Here is a 14052-nt window from a genome sequence, read left to right on the forward strand (position 1 = left end):
TGGAGCTGTGATTACGCTTACCACGCGTGCTCGGACCCAACCATTTCTTTTCTTCTCATTGACTACTATCACCAAGTCACCTGCTTTCAATGGCTTGGTAGGTGAAAACCACTTCGTGCGCCTAGTCAACATTGGCAAGTACTCTTTGACCCACCTTACCCAAAATTTGTCCACCAGAGTTTGAGTTAGGTTCCAGCTGTCTCGCAAAACCCTTTCTGTGATCATCAACGGTTTTTGAGGTTGATGGATGCCGACGCTGCCATATAATAAAAAGTGATTTGGTGTTAAGGCTTCTGATTCAGCGGTATCTAGAGGCACATAGGTGAGAGGTCGAGAATTCACGATTGATTCTGCTTCTAGAACTACTGTTTCTAGCACTTCGTCGCTGGGATGTTGTGGATGGGCCGCAATAGAATCCATTGCTGTCTTCACCGACCTTACCATTCGCTCCCACGGTCCGCCCATATGAGGAGTAGCAGGAGGGTTGAAGTACCAACGTGTTTGTGCATTAGTAAATACGCTGGCACAACCCTCGTGAGCATTTTTTATCTGATCTATCATGAGATTGTTTGCTCCCAGGAAGTTAGTTCCGTTATCTGTGTAAATGGTAGCTGGGGAGCCCCTTCGAGCGATAAACCTGCGAATTGCCATAACACAGGATTGGGTGGAGAGGCTGTACACAATTTCTAGATGCACTGCGCGTATTGTGAGGCAAGTGAAAAGTGCCACCCAACGCTTTACTAAGCTACGTCCTTGCTTAACCATTTGTGGGCCGAAATAGTCTATACCAGTGTGTGTAAAAGGCTTGATGAATGGGGTGAGACGTACTGCCGGCAAAGGTGCCATAATTGGAAGTTTGGGAACAGCTTTTTTAATTTTACACATCTGGCATTCTTTACCAACGCGTTTAACTAGCGTTCGCAAATGAGGGATCTGGAACCGTTGCCGTATCTCATTAACCACCGTTTCATGATTCCCGTGTAGGAAACGACGATGATAGTGATGCACAAGAAGGTAAGTAACACGATGCTCCTTTGGTAAAAACACTGGATATTTAGTTTCATAGGCTGTCGCCGGAGCTGCTCCAATTCGACTATTCATACGCAGCACACGATTCTCGTCCATATATGGCGTCATCTGATACAACAAACTTCTTTTGTTTATAGTATTTTTTTCTGCTAGAGAATCTTCAGTTTGATGTAGTAAGCGGTTATATTCTTCGGGATAAGCTTCCATTTGGACTTGCCGCCACAGGAAATTTTCAGCATTTTCGATTTCTTCAGCCTCGAGGACTCTGGCTTCGAGAGCTATGTCGTTTCCTTTGAACCATGAAATTATTCTAAGAAAGTATGCCATAGCTCGCTGCAATCGATGAAACTGTGAATACCGAGAATAATCAATCTGTGGTTGAAAAACGTGAGCATGGTGCACGCATGTCGTTCGGATTTCCTCTTCAGGGCTGCTCGTTGGTTGAAATTTGGATGGCCATTCGCTCTCGGGTTTTCTCAAAAAATCGGGCCCAGTAAACCATCGACTTTGAGGATCAAAACTAGGTTCCGTTTTCCATTTGGTGGCTTCATCTGCCACGTTCAGTTTCGTCGGTACGTATCTCCATTCATTAATTGAAGTTGTACGAAGAATCTCGCCCACCCTACATGAAACAAACTGATGGTATCGTCGGCTATCGGATCGTAGCCAGGCCAACACGGTAGTTGAATCTGACCATATAAATCTTCGGGATATTGGAAGTGTGAGGGCGTTCGTAATCCTTTCAATAAGTCGGCTACCTTCTACGGCCGCCTGTAGTTCAAGACGAGGTATGGATAGCGGCTTCAATGGAGCCACTTTTGTTTTTGCTGCTATGATTGCACATTTTGGAACGCCTTCATCAATTATACGAGCATACACTACCCCGGAGTATGCTGCTTCGCTCGCGTCTACAAACGTGTGAAGTTGTAAGGTATTAAAGGATGCTGGGTTCGAATTTTTGAAAAGACATCGAGGAACGTTCACTTGATTCAATTTCTTCAACTTATCACTCCATTGGAACCAGGTTTCCTGCAACTCTGCTGGAATGCGCTCATCCCAATCGCAGCCGTATTTCCAGATCTCTTGCATCAGGATTTTGCCGTGGATAACGAAATGGGCGATTAAACCCAATGGGTCGAACACTGACATGATGATTTTTAATACTTGCCGCTTAGTAGGAGGCTCTTTGCTGTCCATTTGTCGTAGTGCTTCTATCTGTAAAGCGTCAAAGGTGAACACATCTTCCTGGGGATTCCATATCATACCTAACACTCGTTCGGGGTTTTCTACAGTGTTCAGTCCTGTTTCGAGATAGAGCGCTTTCTGTTGCCTGTCTTTGATCTCGCCCAAACGGTCAAGAACCTCTTTTGAATTTGAGGTGAAGTTCCGGATTTCGAACCCTCCTTTTGAGTGAACTAGTCTCACTTGGTTGACCAATTCCACAGCTTCATCAGCTGTATCCACGCTTTTAAGGTAGTCGTCCATGTAGTGGTCTTTCATTATATCTTCCGCGGCAAGTGGGAACTCACTAGCATGCTCCATCGCATTTCTGTTCTTCACATATTGAGCTATGCATGGAGAGCATGTTGCTCCAAACGTGGCAACATCCATTACGTATACCTGCGGTGGTTGATGTTGGTCTTCACGAAATAGGAAACGTTGGTATTGTTTATCGGAATCGCGTATCCTGATTTGGTGAAACATCTCCTTGATGTCACCTGTTATGGCGATGTTTCTCTGTCGAAATCTGGTAAGAACATCCGGTAGAGAGGTTAAGAGATCAGGACCTGTGAGCAAAGCATCGTTGAAGGACACGCCCTGAACTCGCGCAGCGGCATCCCATATTAGACGAATTTTCTGGGGTTTTTTCGGGTTCTGGACTACCCCTAGTGGAAGGTACCAGGTTTTTTCCGGATCTGTTCCCTGTAGCTCTTCCATCGAGGCTCGATGAGCGTAACCTTTCTCTAGATATTGGTTTATCTGTTCTCGTACTTTAAGACCTAGAAAGGGGTTTCTGGCTAAACGACGTTCTAGAGCCTGTAATCTACGTTCGGCCATTGGCCGGCTGTTTGGAAATCGCGGTTCTGAATTTTTGAATAACAGACCCGTTTCAAACCTTCCGTCGACACGTTGAGTGGTTTTTTCTAAAATGGCCAAAGCTCGTTTGTCACTCTCTGATACTGGCGCTTCCGCTTTAGGTTCCTCTAATTTGAGCAGTCCTTTGATCAATTGGTGTAACTCATGATCACATTTCTGAGGCTGGCAATGCACGTTGAGGGTTTCTATCGATTGAACACCGTTCATTTGTCTACCGAAAACACACCATCCTAGGCGGGTCTTGACCGCGATTGGGTCATTAGAGCAGCCTTCTCGGGTTTTAAGAGATGTTAACAATGTGGCATGCTCTATACCTATAATCATACTTGGAGTAGCGTCTGAATAACTGTGAATTGGCAAGCCTCTTAAATGCGGGTACGTCTTTTTCATAGATTCATAGTCGAGAGTCTGTGAAGGAAGAATAAGGTTGGCTACTGTGCGGACATTGTTTAATTTGAATTTGTTTTTCTTTCCCAGGCCGGATGCTGTCACTGATATTCTTTGTGAACCTTTTTCCTCTCGCGATACGTTACTCGTCCAACTCAACCATAGTGATTCACGTTCTCCCTTAACTCCGAGCTCGGTCGCCACACTATTTTCAAGTAACGTGGAAGATGAACCATCATCCAAGAAGGCAATTACCTTGACTGACTTGCCATTCGCTTGTAATACGATGGGGAGATAGCGGTAAAGTGAATATGATCTGTCCGAATGGTGATGCGCAACGTTGACATGTGGAGAAGAATTAAGGTTAGCGAGCGTTGATGAGTGAAGTAAGGTGTGATGACGAATTCGACAACCGTCAATGCCACATTCATTCGTAGAACGACACGGCCATTTTCTATGGGGAACAAGGCACGTGCGACATAGGTTTTTCTCCTTAACTGCCTTCAACCTAGCATCCATATCCAACCTTTGGAACGCTTCACAAGTCGCAATAACGTGATTCGGATAGCCACAGAAAACACAACACTTTTTTGGTATTTCCTGTGATGTATCAACTTCGGTGAGTGTGTGTGTATACAGTGTTTGTCTATCTTTTCCCACTTTCTTTGCATTTTCATGTTTAGGTACTAAACGTGGCATAATTACGTCCGTTGCTGTGTCTACCAATTCGTTAGTGAAAATGGAAAATACTTCCAGGTTGACGGTAGTGTACTGGCGCTTGAATCGAGACCAATCCATTTGCGTTTTTATCGGCAATTTTGCAATAAGTTCCTGCAGTAAAGTGGGATTGCTAAGATGCTCCAATAAATTGGCTGTGATCATATGATCAACACTATTTCGAACAGCTAGGCCAAAATTTATGATTGATTGCAGGTTATCCTCTTTAGGTGGAGCGATTCTTCGGAGATCGTTCAGTAGCGCATGAATGAGAATGTCTGGTCTTCCAAATTGTCGTTTCAAAATATCTATCACAAGAGGCACGGACTCTGGAATCATGAGTCGACTTCTAACAGCTTCAAAGGCTGGTCCTCGCAAGCATCGCTGTAGTCTGGACAGATTCTCCTCGTCTGAAAATCCGCAGCTTTTAGTGCTGTTTTGGAAGGTGCCATAAAAAAGTGGCCAGTCTTGGGGATCACCATCAAAGTGGGGAAGGTCACGTGAAATTACCTGCCGTGCTGCTAGTTGAGCAGCGGATGGCATTCTATATGAGTTCAGATCATCTCTAAAGTCATTTCTTGCAATTGGAGATGAGATCTGCTGTGCCAATGGCTGATGAATGTTTTCCTTAGTAGGACCATCAAAACTAGTAGAAATATTACCAACATGATTGGTGGCTAATGGTTCTTGATGTCTTTGAATTGTCGTCAGTTGACCCAAAGAAACTACCACGGGGGAAATGTCCTGATCCAGATCAGACCTGCGCAGTGGCTGCGTTGTTGGATTGGTATGAAATTCATAAGTAGAATTCGGTTGAATACCAGCGGCCAACGGAACGGCGTGATCAACGGTTGAATTATTCCGAGAACTATAAATCGGTACACAGTTCGCTGAAGAAACGGAAAGTGGTTCAATGTTACGACTGTTCAAATTGGGTTCGATTCCGGTCAGTACGTAGGGTCCAGCTGTAGTCGCCGATGGAATGGATCCTCTACACACGGCGGTCATAATATTCGCTTCAGCTCTTAAGGCAGCCAAACGCGGTGGTAGAGGTCTTGGTGTACTTCTAGAAATAGTCTTGACAGCCAAATCGTTCCGAAATTGATTTTGTCGCTCGTTGTTGATCATTTGGAGCACCGTAGTAGGTGAAATTTCCGTCGACGACCAACGGATCGCGGGTGGAAGATACATTCCCTGATTGCCGATCGGATTATTTCCTATGGGCCTATGATGTCTGATCACATGACCAGAGGTTTGGTCGTAATTAATATGCGGATGTACATTCTCGACAGGCCGGTGGAACGAAGCTTCGGTGCCATTGGGGATCGTCGATGGAACTGCGAAGCTACCATGAGGGGTAGACGAGGAAGTGGGTATGGCATCTGCAGCGCCTGCGAATAACACGGAATCCAATTGCGTCTATTGCGATAAACCCGACACAGACCGTATGGTCGGATGCGATTTGTGCGCGAACTGGGCACATTACGAATGTGCAGGTGTATCTGATTCCATAGCAAATCCAGATCGCACTTGGAAATGTCCGGTATGCAAACCAACACCGGCAATCGAAAGAGCACATTCACGAACATCGGGAAGTCGTCGATCACATGCTTCGCGTAGATCGCGTGCTGAACACGAGATAATGTTATGTGAGCGTGTTATGCAGCACTTGGGCAGTGGAAAGAAGAGATCTGTACTGCTTGCCGGTAGAACTTGGAATACTTTATGAACTTTATCTAACTGTCTTTTATACAAAAACCATCTCCACGGTTACTTTAGTAATTGTTTATTAATTATGTGTTTGTTGTTGTTTGACCCATCGATTGCTACGATGAGACAAATTTCAACACTCCACCTCAACATACACATTCGCAGTCTCCTTACTGCCTTCGGCGGCTTCTCCTGAAGATGGAGATACTCCTCATCAACGCACGCATCGGAACACGCTCTCGCCCCTGTTGCAACCCGATGACCTTCCACGGCATCAGTTCGACGACCTTCACCGGGATCTGACACGACGACCTTCCAGTGACTTCGGGTCCGACGACCTCCTAATGGCTCTGGTCTCGGCGATCTTCCTGTGGCTTGAAGCTTCTCTTCCACCTCGACGCCTTTCCTGAGGCCTGCGCCTCCCATTGGTTCCAGCCCGACGACCTCCACTTGGCTTTCCGGTCCGACGACCTTCCATGGCACCGGCTTGACGACCTTCCGTGGTACCCCGCTCGTAAGTCCTCCAGTGGCTCCTGGTTCGACGACCACCACCTAGTTCCTGACTTGACGACGTTCCATTATACCGGCCCGCCAACCTTCCATGGTTTTCGGTACAACGACCTACCAGTGAATCAGGCCTGACGACTGCTTCGTTGTCTCAGTCCAGCGACCTTCCATGGCACCGGTTCGACGACCTCCCAGTGGCTCCGGTCCGACGACTTTGTTGGTTCCGGCTCGCTCTTATTTTGGCCCGACGCCTCACCCTTCCGGCGACCTTCCCCTGACTCCCGACTCGCCGTCCTTCCAAAGATCCGACCAATCGACCTTCCATGGCACCTGCCCGACAACTTCCCGTGTTTCCTGGCTTGTTGACCTCCATCATGGCTTCCTGATCCAATGATCTTCCAGTTGGCTCCTGGTCCGACAACCTTCCACGGTCTCGGGCTCGCCAACCTTCCAGTGGCAGCGACTCAACGACCTCCATGTGGCTCTGCACCTGACGACCTTCTAGTGGCTCTGGTTCCCGCCTCGATGACCTCTCAATGGTTCCTGGTTGTCCTTCCGCGCTTCTCGTTGTTCTTCCATCGGCACTGGCACTTCTTGCCACTGTTGAATCCGCTTTCCTCCTTTCCATTAGTGCTGGGGCCATCATAACCTGTTGTTGCAGCACTTTGGCAGTGGAAAGGAGAGACCATCACTATTTGGAGGTAGAACTTGGAATACTTTTATTTCTAACTTTACGTTCTATTTATACTAGCCTGTTCCCTAGATATTCATAGGGAACCATAGTTACAATAATTTGCCTCATCTTAGCAATCAATGGGATAAAAAACAACAGAGCGTCACCCATTTTTTGATGTGACGGGGCCTCCCAGGAAATACACCCGTCACCCGAATATGGGCCCCATGGTGACGAACGTATTAAGTCATTTCTGAGATATAGAATGCCGAATTTTGGAGTCCCCTGGGTTTGATTTCTTCGCGGTCTCAAATGTTTATAAGGGATCATGCGTCTGCTAAAGACTTTCAAATGGATCTTCAAGAGACTTTAAAGTGATTTCTCAAATATCTGTTAAATTTCTAAATCTAAATCTCTAAATATTCTTGATTGCGATGTTTACATCAGCAAATCAAACAAATCGATTTTTAAACAATTAATTTTAGCTCTGTAGCAAATATGATACCATTTTTATATTCGGCGCTTATCGCGACCTCTTCGAAATTAATAAACAATAGTTATTGTTTTTATGGAAAATAATAAGAATCACCTCCCGAATAGCCAAAACCATGATATTAAATATAACCGAACAAAGGTTTTCAATGGCAAAGGTGGGAGCGATGGAAGGCGACACGTATCAACGTGAAATCGTCTTTAGCGAATTTTACTATTTGGCTCGAAGAAACTCTCTTGTCAACTGGCAGCGCAAATGGGACGAGGATGAGCAGGGTCGGTGGTTCCACTCGATTATCCCAAAGGTAAGCCTTAAACCATGGTTCAATAGATTGAACTTGAGTCGGGATTTTATTCGTATATTTTCCCGTCTCATGTCCAATCATTGTTCCTTAGACGCGGTACTCTATCGTTTTGATATTGCTGGCAGCAATCTATGTGGTTGTGGCCAAGGTTACCATGACATCGAGCATATTGTTTGGTCGTGCGAGGTCCATCTTGTCGCCAGAACGAATTTTATAGACTCCCTTAGGGCCCGAGGAAAACCACACTATGTTCCAGTGAGAGATGTGCTGGCTGTGATAGACTTGGACTACATGTTCGAAATATATCTTTTCCTAAAAGCTATTGATCTTCGTCTATGATTCTTTTTATTTTCACATTTCCCTATCTATCTTCTATCTTTTCTTCAAAAAGTGAACTAGATATAAGCACACAATTGTAATCAAACAAAACGAGTTTGGCTCCTTAAAGCCTAAAGGTATGAGCCGTTTCAAATAAAGAAATTACAAAAAAAAAAAAAGATTTTCAATTTAACAATATACTTCATCCTAATATCTAAATCCTTATCAACCATTTAAAATTTTGAAATCACCATAGTTTTTAAGGTAACCGAGAAACCCGAATAGAATTGTACCGTGAAAAAACCATGAATTTCATATTCACTGACCATAAATTGCATGGTTTACACCATGATTATAATCGTCCACGATACCGTGAATACACATTGGAATTCATAGTTTACGACCATACATTTCATCGTTTCGGCAAAAATAACCATGAAAAAGGGGTATTGTTATGCAGCGTGACCATGAAAAAAATGGCGATTTCCCATACATTGAGAAGCCCAAAAATATGAAGTTCATTGTTGTAGCATCTTCCAATTTTTCATAGTAAAATTATGAAAACCCGATGATTTTCATTGTTATACCGCTGTAATCAAAATTTTTGTTTGTTGGGTTTTTTGTTCTCGTTTTTTTCTGTCATCATTTTCTTAATTTGTTTAAATAAAAAAACAAATGAATTTATTACCATTTATTATTAATTCTCATAATTTTAACACTTTACTCACACATTTCATCATTCACTGGATTGGTCTGCGACAGGTTCCGGCATTCCGTCGTTCTGAGGCAAATTCCGGCATTCCGTAGCCGCCCCCAGTATCCATTGGCTATCGCCTCCTGTGCCGGATGCAGTGTTTCGGTTGTATTTTGCTAGAATTGATAGAAAAATATTATAACGATGATTGTCTCTTGTTAAATTCGATATTTTTTGACTCACCGTTTCGCCCATCTCCGAACACTTCGAATAATTTTTTTAAAAAATTCCTGGAAACCCCGATTGCCGACCTAAAATAATTGCAAACAGGAAAAAAAACGTGCTGTTCTGCAGCTGTCAAAAAACCACCAATACACGATAAACTTGGAAATTTAAATTCTTGAATAAATTACGCTCGCTGGATGTTCTTTTTACCATTAGGTTCATGGTCACATTTAAATTCAATGGAAAAGTAATGTGATACCATGGTTCTGTTCTATTCGGGAATAACTCGTTAATTCATGAAGTTTCATTGTTGCCAAATATAGGGGAATCACTGTTTTACAGTATTTTTCTTGTGATTTTCAATGTAACAGAGTTTTTCATGGTGAAAATCCGAACAATGGTAAACTCTAGATCTTTTCACGCAATTATAATTTTTCGTGTAGAGAAAATTTTGATCCATTGCGCGCCATTTTGTCGGATTCGATTGTTTCGCATTTTTTTTTAAATTGGATCCAGTTATTCTGGACAATTTCTCACTTGTGTTGAAATAAAAGTGTCCGGAATTTGATCGGAAGGCCATGTCTCGAATTCCAGCAGTAAAGGTGAGTAGATTTATTTTCCATTTAATACTTAAAAACTAATTTATCAAAATTATTTTTACAGCGGAAGATGGAAAATTCCTTAAGGCCTGAAACTTCAGACGAAAGCCGCAACTTGCCTGATCCGGATCAGATAAAGGTTGTGCTCTGTATCTATACACTTCCGGGACCTGGAGCTAGAAGGTGTGCCGGGACCGTCTCCCAAATAATGGTTCCGCAAGAGAAGGCCCGCCAGCATGCAGTGCATTTGTTATAAATTGAAAAAAGTGGAACAATTGTGAGTATTATAATGTATTAAGAAGTGAGAAATTCTAAAACCAAATAAATGTTTTTTAAAGCATGAACAGAAGTTTTTGTTTTATATTTCATTTTTAAAGAGAAAACTAAAAAGAACTTATCAAACCATGAAATTTCACGGTTACGAGGGCTTCATACATATTATGAATAAACATTAAAGTTCATCATTGTTAAAACAATTTAAATTCAATGAAAAACAATGAATTTTACAGTCTCCTCGAAAAGAGCTGGAAGCTGTAATAACCATAAACTTCATATTTTTGTGTTCTCAAATGTATGGGGAAAAGTTCATTTTTTCATTGTTAAGTTGCTTAACAACCCCCTTTTTTCATGGTAAATTTTACCAAAACCATAAAATCCACTGTCAAAAACTATGAATTTGACAGTACATTCAAGGTTTTATGTGCCGTGATTCGCATAGTTTCAACCGCAAAATTCATGGTTGCATGAAAGTGAAATTCATGGTCTTTTCACAATGTTTTTCTATTCGGGGCTTCTTATCAGCTCATTTTTGGAAATTCAAATTCTACCTGAGAGAAATCCATTTATAATCTTTAGAAGAGCTGAGCAAGCCTCTCTCACTTTCTGTGGAACTTTTGTGTATTTTCAAATTTTAGTATTAAATTTATTAGTTGACACCCCTAGATAACTGCCGGCATGTGCGAAGCCGATGAAACGCCGAAGCGGCGTTTCATTCATAAATTTTCGAAAACAAACGGCCGAGCCGGCGCCGGTTCGGTATCGCGCCGCGATGCCCCTTCGGCAAATTTGACGGACGACGACGGCGAAACAACAAAACAGCAGCAGTCGTGTTCTGGCCGTCGTCGCGTTCGGTTGTTGTCGCCGTCGCATGTTGCTATCGAGCGTACACACGTGTACAACCGGTTCTTGTTGAGTTTGCTCACTTGCCTGCCTGTGGTACCGTTACTTCAACCAACCTGGTGTGGCTCTGGCTACCATTCAGGGTTACCGAAGATCGGTTCGTTTGTTTGTGTATGTGTGTGTATATTCCCACAAGAACCGATCACTAGCACAGTGAAGAACACGATCGGTCGGGGTCGGTTTCGATCGGGACTCTGGCATCTGGAAAAGGTGTTCACTGTTCAACAACGGCTTGATTGTTATTTGGACTGGGCTATTCGGATCTCTAACCCGGTTCAGTGTATTGGTGGTAAACGATCGTTGTGTTAGTTTTTTGTTGTGCTGATTTTTCTGACGAAACACAGCAAAGCAAATCGACGAAATAAATCGAACAAAACGAAGAACCGAAAACATTCAGCCAACAGAATTCAGCCCGTCGTAAAACTCGGATCTGTATTTGGATTGGTGTGATTGTTATTTTCCCGAGGTATCGAAAAGATCAACTTCTGCAAAAATTTCGATACATGAGATATAACGAAATAAAATGCTTTTACTCTAAGAAAATGATCTTAAAGTGAAATATTTGCAGTGCAATAGAAGAAAAATCAAACGATTGCACAGCAATCGTTAAAATTGTGCATATAAAGCTATGTGTCTGTAAAAATAGGAAGAATTATAAGAAAAATGATAAATTGAAGGTAAAAAAATCATTACCCAAAAAGTAAGTGTGTGAGTTCCAAGCCAGAAAGGAAATTCTCCAGCCCATCTTACCTTCGATTAAAATATAAAAGAAAAAAAAAACGAAACGAAACGAAGAAACATCGACGGCTAGTTTGTGTTGTATTTAAACAAGGAAACCCGAGAAGAGAAGGAACGAAGCGAAACGAAAACCCGTCTAGAATCCTACAGGTGTGTGTTACCATTTGGTATCGTATCGTCGTAAGTTGTTAATTTTTTTTTTACTCAAGGTGTAAACGAATGGATGAATGCATGGCCTGTCTGTGTATGCATATGTATGTGGGAACGCGCCTTTTTCTTAGCGATTTTCTTTTTGCTGATGAGAACTTCGTTGTCAGACTCGAATGTGGAACATTTTTTCCAGGACTTACAACTCCGTATGTCATCACTGAAATGGCTGCAATTAATATACAACAGGTTCAGAATTCCAACCAAGAAATGGAAATTAAATTCATTTTTAAGACTCAAAACACAGGACATCATCTACATGTTGATATGGATACAAAATGACTCAAATAAATAATTCAAAACTGAAACTAACTTAGGGATACCAAATTTTGCCATCATAATAATACATATTATTATTTTGTGTCATTTTAGGTCTTCTTAGAAAGTAACCAAGGTTGTTGTACCCCAGGGAAGCATTTTAGGAACTTTATTTTTCATTTTATACATTAACGCCATGAAAAGAATTCTTAAACACTGTGAGATAAACTTATCTGCCGACGATACTGTGATATGTCTTGCTTGTGATAATGTTGATGCTGCTGTTGAAAACTGAACTGTAATCTTAGCAACTTAAGCAAATGGCTGGATTTTAAAATGTTGAAACTCAATGTCTCGAAAACGAAATGTGTGATCGTCTCCAACAAGCCTTCTAAACTGTGATATTATCGATGTATGTATCGATGGTGAACGTCTGGAAATAGTCAAAGAAATCAAGTATCCTGGTGTCATCATTGACGAAAGATAGAATTTTAAAAGCCACATCAACTATTCTGTTAAGAAAATTGCCAAAAAAATCGGAGTTTTACGTCGTCTTCGTTAAGATTTGTCACATTTGTCTTTACCCATGGACATTAAGATAGAAAAAAACTTGACTAGTTTTAAAAATAAAACAAATTACGAAAGCTACGCGATCTGGGGCGTGGAAAAATCCTGAAAATGGATGGACTCATGTGTGTGTGGGAAGGGGTTTTACCCTAAAATATCCCATTTCTCAGATGGTTTCTGTTCAAAAGTTGAATATAACAAACAGCAAAACACAAGGAAAAAAAATAAAAAGGCAATGATGGACGTACATGGGAATAACATTCAGAAAAATCAAGCAAATTAATAGATCAAAAAGTCAAAGAGACATCTTTGAAAATGTTTCATAAGAAAATCATCATCAACTTCATCATCATCATTTATGTAAAATTTTGAAATGTTTGTGTTATTTTTTAAATTCTTGTAACTGTACAATTTTATTTTTGTTTTTCAAACTATTGCAATGCATCAACGTAAATTGACAGTCATAAAGCCTAAAAAAATCTTCAAATATTTTCATCTCATTTCTTACGCCATTCAAACCAATAAAACTTTTAAAAATATTTTTGGGTGTAAATTTATTAGTTAAGCCCCATTTACACTTCACGTGAAAATGAACTTGAAAATGGTTGAAAGATAAAATTCCAGTCGGGCTTGTTTCTTTGAAAAACTTGATAGAACTGATTTTATGACGATTCCCCCGCCGAGGAAACTTCCGTGGTGTAAACCGGGGGATTTGAAATAAAAACAGTTAAAAAAGGTTATAAGGGGCAAGTTTTAAAGTATTAAACCACTGTGCTTCGATGGAATCTGAGTTAAAAAAAAAAGAGGAACATTGTTTAAAAATTCCTATCTAGTTTTTTTTTGTAAGCACGCGTTCTTTAAACAGTACAATTTCGTGTAGAAGGGATGTATACCAGCAGAAGGTTTTAGAAAAAAAAAATTAAATCCCCAACCTCAAGGGAATCACCTAGGCCCATTATTTTTCAATCTATTCATTTAGGAGTTGAAGCATAATCTGGTTTGCAGTTAATGTCTCATTCTCCGTTCTTCAGGACTTTTGTCTGGGTCTCGATTTTTTTTCAAAAATACTGAAGGGGGAAATAAATCTCGCGTGAGCTTTCATTACGTCGAATGAAACAAAATTTGAAAAACTGAGATATTCACTAAAAAAGCTTCATTATAACATTATCTACCTATGTGATTGATAAAACAATCAATTTCAACCCTTTTAATATATAAAATTTAAGACTTTCAAAATGACGAATGAAACAAAACCTTGATTGCCAATTTCAATGTTGCTTACGTCCCTTCTTCCAAACGGCGAATGTGCAGAGGAAGAAAAACCTAGCACTTTTGCTATGGATTCCATGA

At 41.4% G+C, this 14052-nt stretch overlaps 1 protein-coding gene and 2 long non-coding RNA genes across 4 annotated transcripts in view; 2 read left to right on the forward strand and 1 right to left on the reverse strand.

The window, feature by feature from the left end:
- Window positions 1-8911: 8911 nt before the first annotated feature.
- On the reverse strand, window positions 8912-9289 carry LOC129747708 (uncharacterized). Its single transcript, XR_008737560.1, has 2 exons — window positions 9173-9289; window positions 8912-9105 (listed from the first exon to the last, which is right to left on the reverse strand). It is a non-coding gene; the product is annotated as an uncharacterized LOC129747708 (long non-coding RNA).
- Window positions 9290-9632: 343 nt separating this feature from the next.
- On the forward strand, window positions 9633-10102 carry LOC129754926 (uncharacterized). Its single transcript, XR_008739125.1, has 2 exons — window positions 9633-9756; window positions 9818-10102. It is a non-coding gene; the product is annotated as an uncharacterized LOC129754926 (long non-coding RNA).
- Window positions 10103-10872: 770 nt separating this feature from the next.
- LOC129759999 (uncharacterized) overlaps window positions 10873-14052 on the forward strand; it is a 155932-nt gene continuing 152752 nt past the window's right edge. For both annotated transcript variants that reach the window (XM_055757612.1, XM_055757677.1), the window contains exon 1: window positions 10873-11820. The gene's annotated coding sequence lies outside the window, so the exon portion shown is untranslated. The remainder of the gene's footprint in view (window positions 11821-14052) is intronic.

Source organism: Uranotaenia lowii, chromosome 1 (genome assembly GCF_029784155.1).
Source record: "Uranotaenia lowii strain MFRU-FL chromosome 1, ASM2978415v1, whole genome shotgun sequence".
Lineage (NCBI taxonomy): Eukaryota > Metazoa > Arthropoda > Insecta > Diptera > Culicidae > Uranotaenia > Uranotaenia lowii.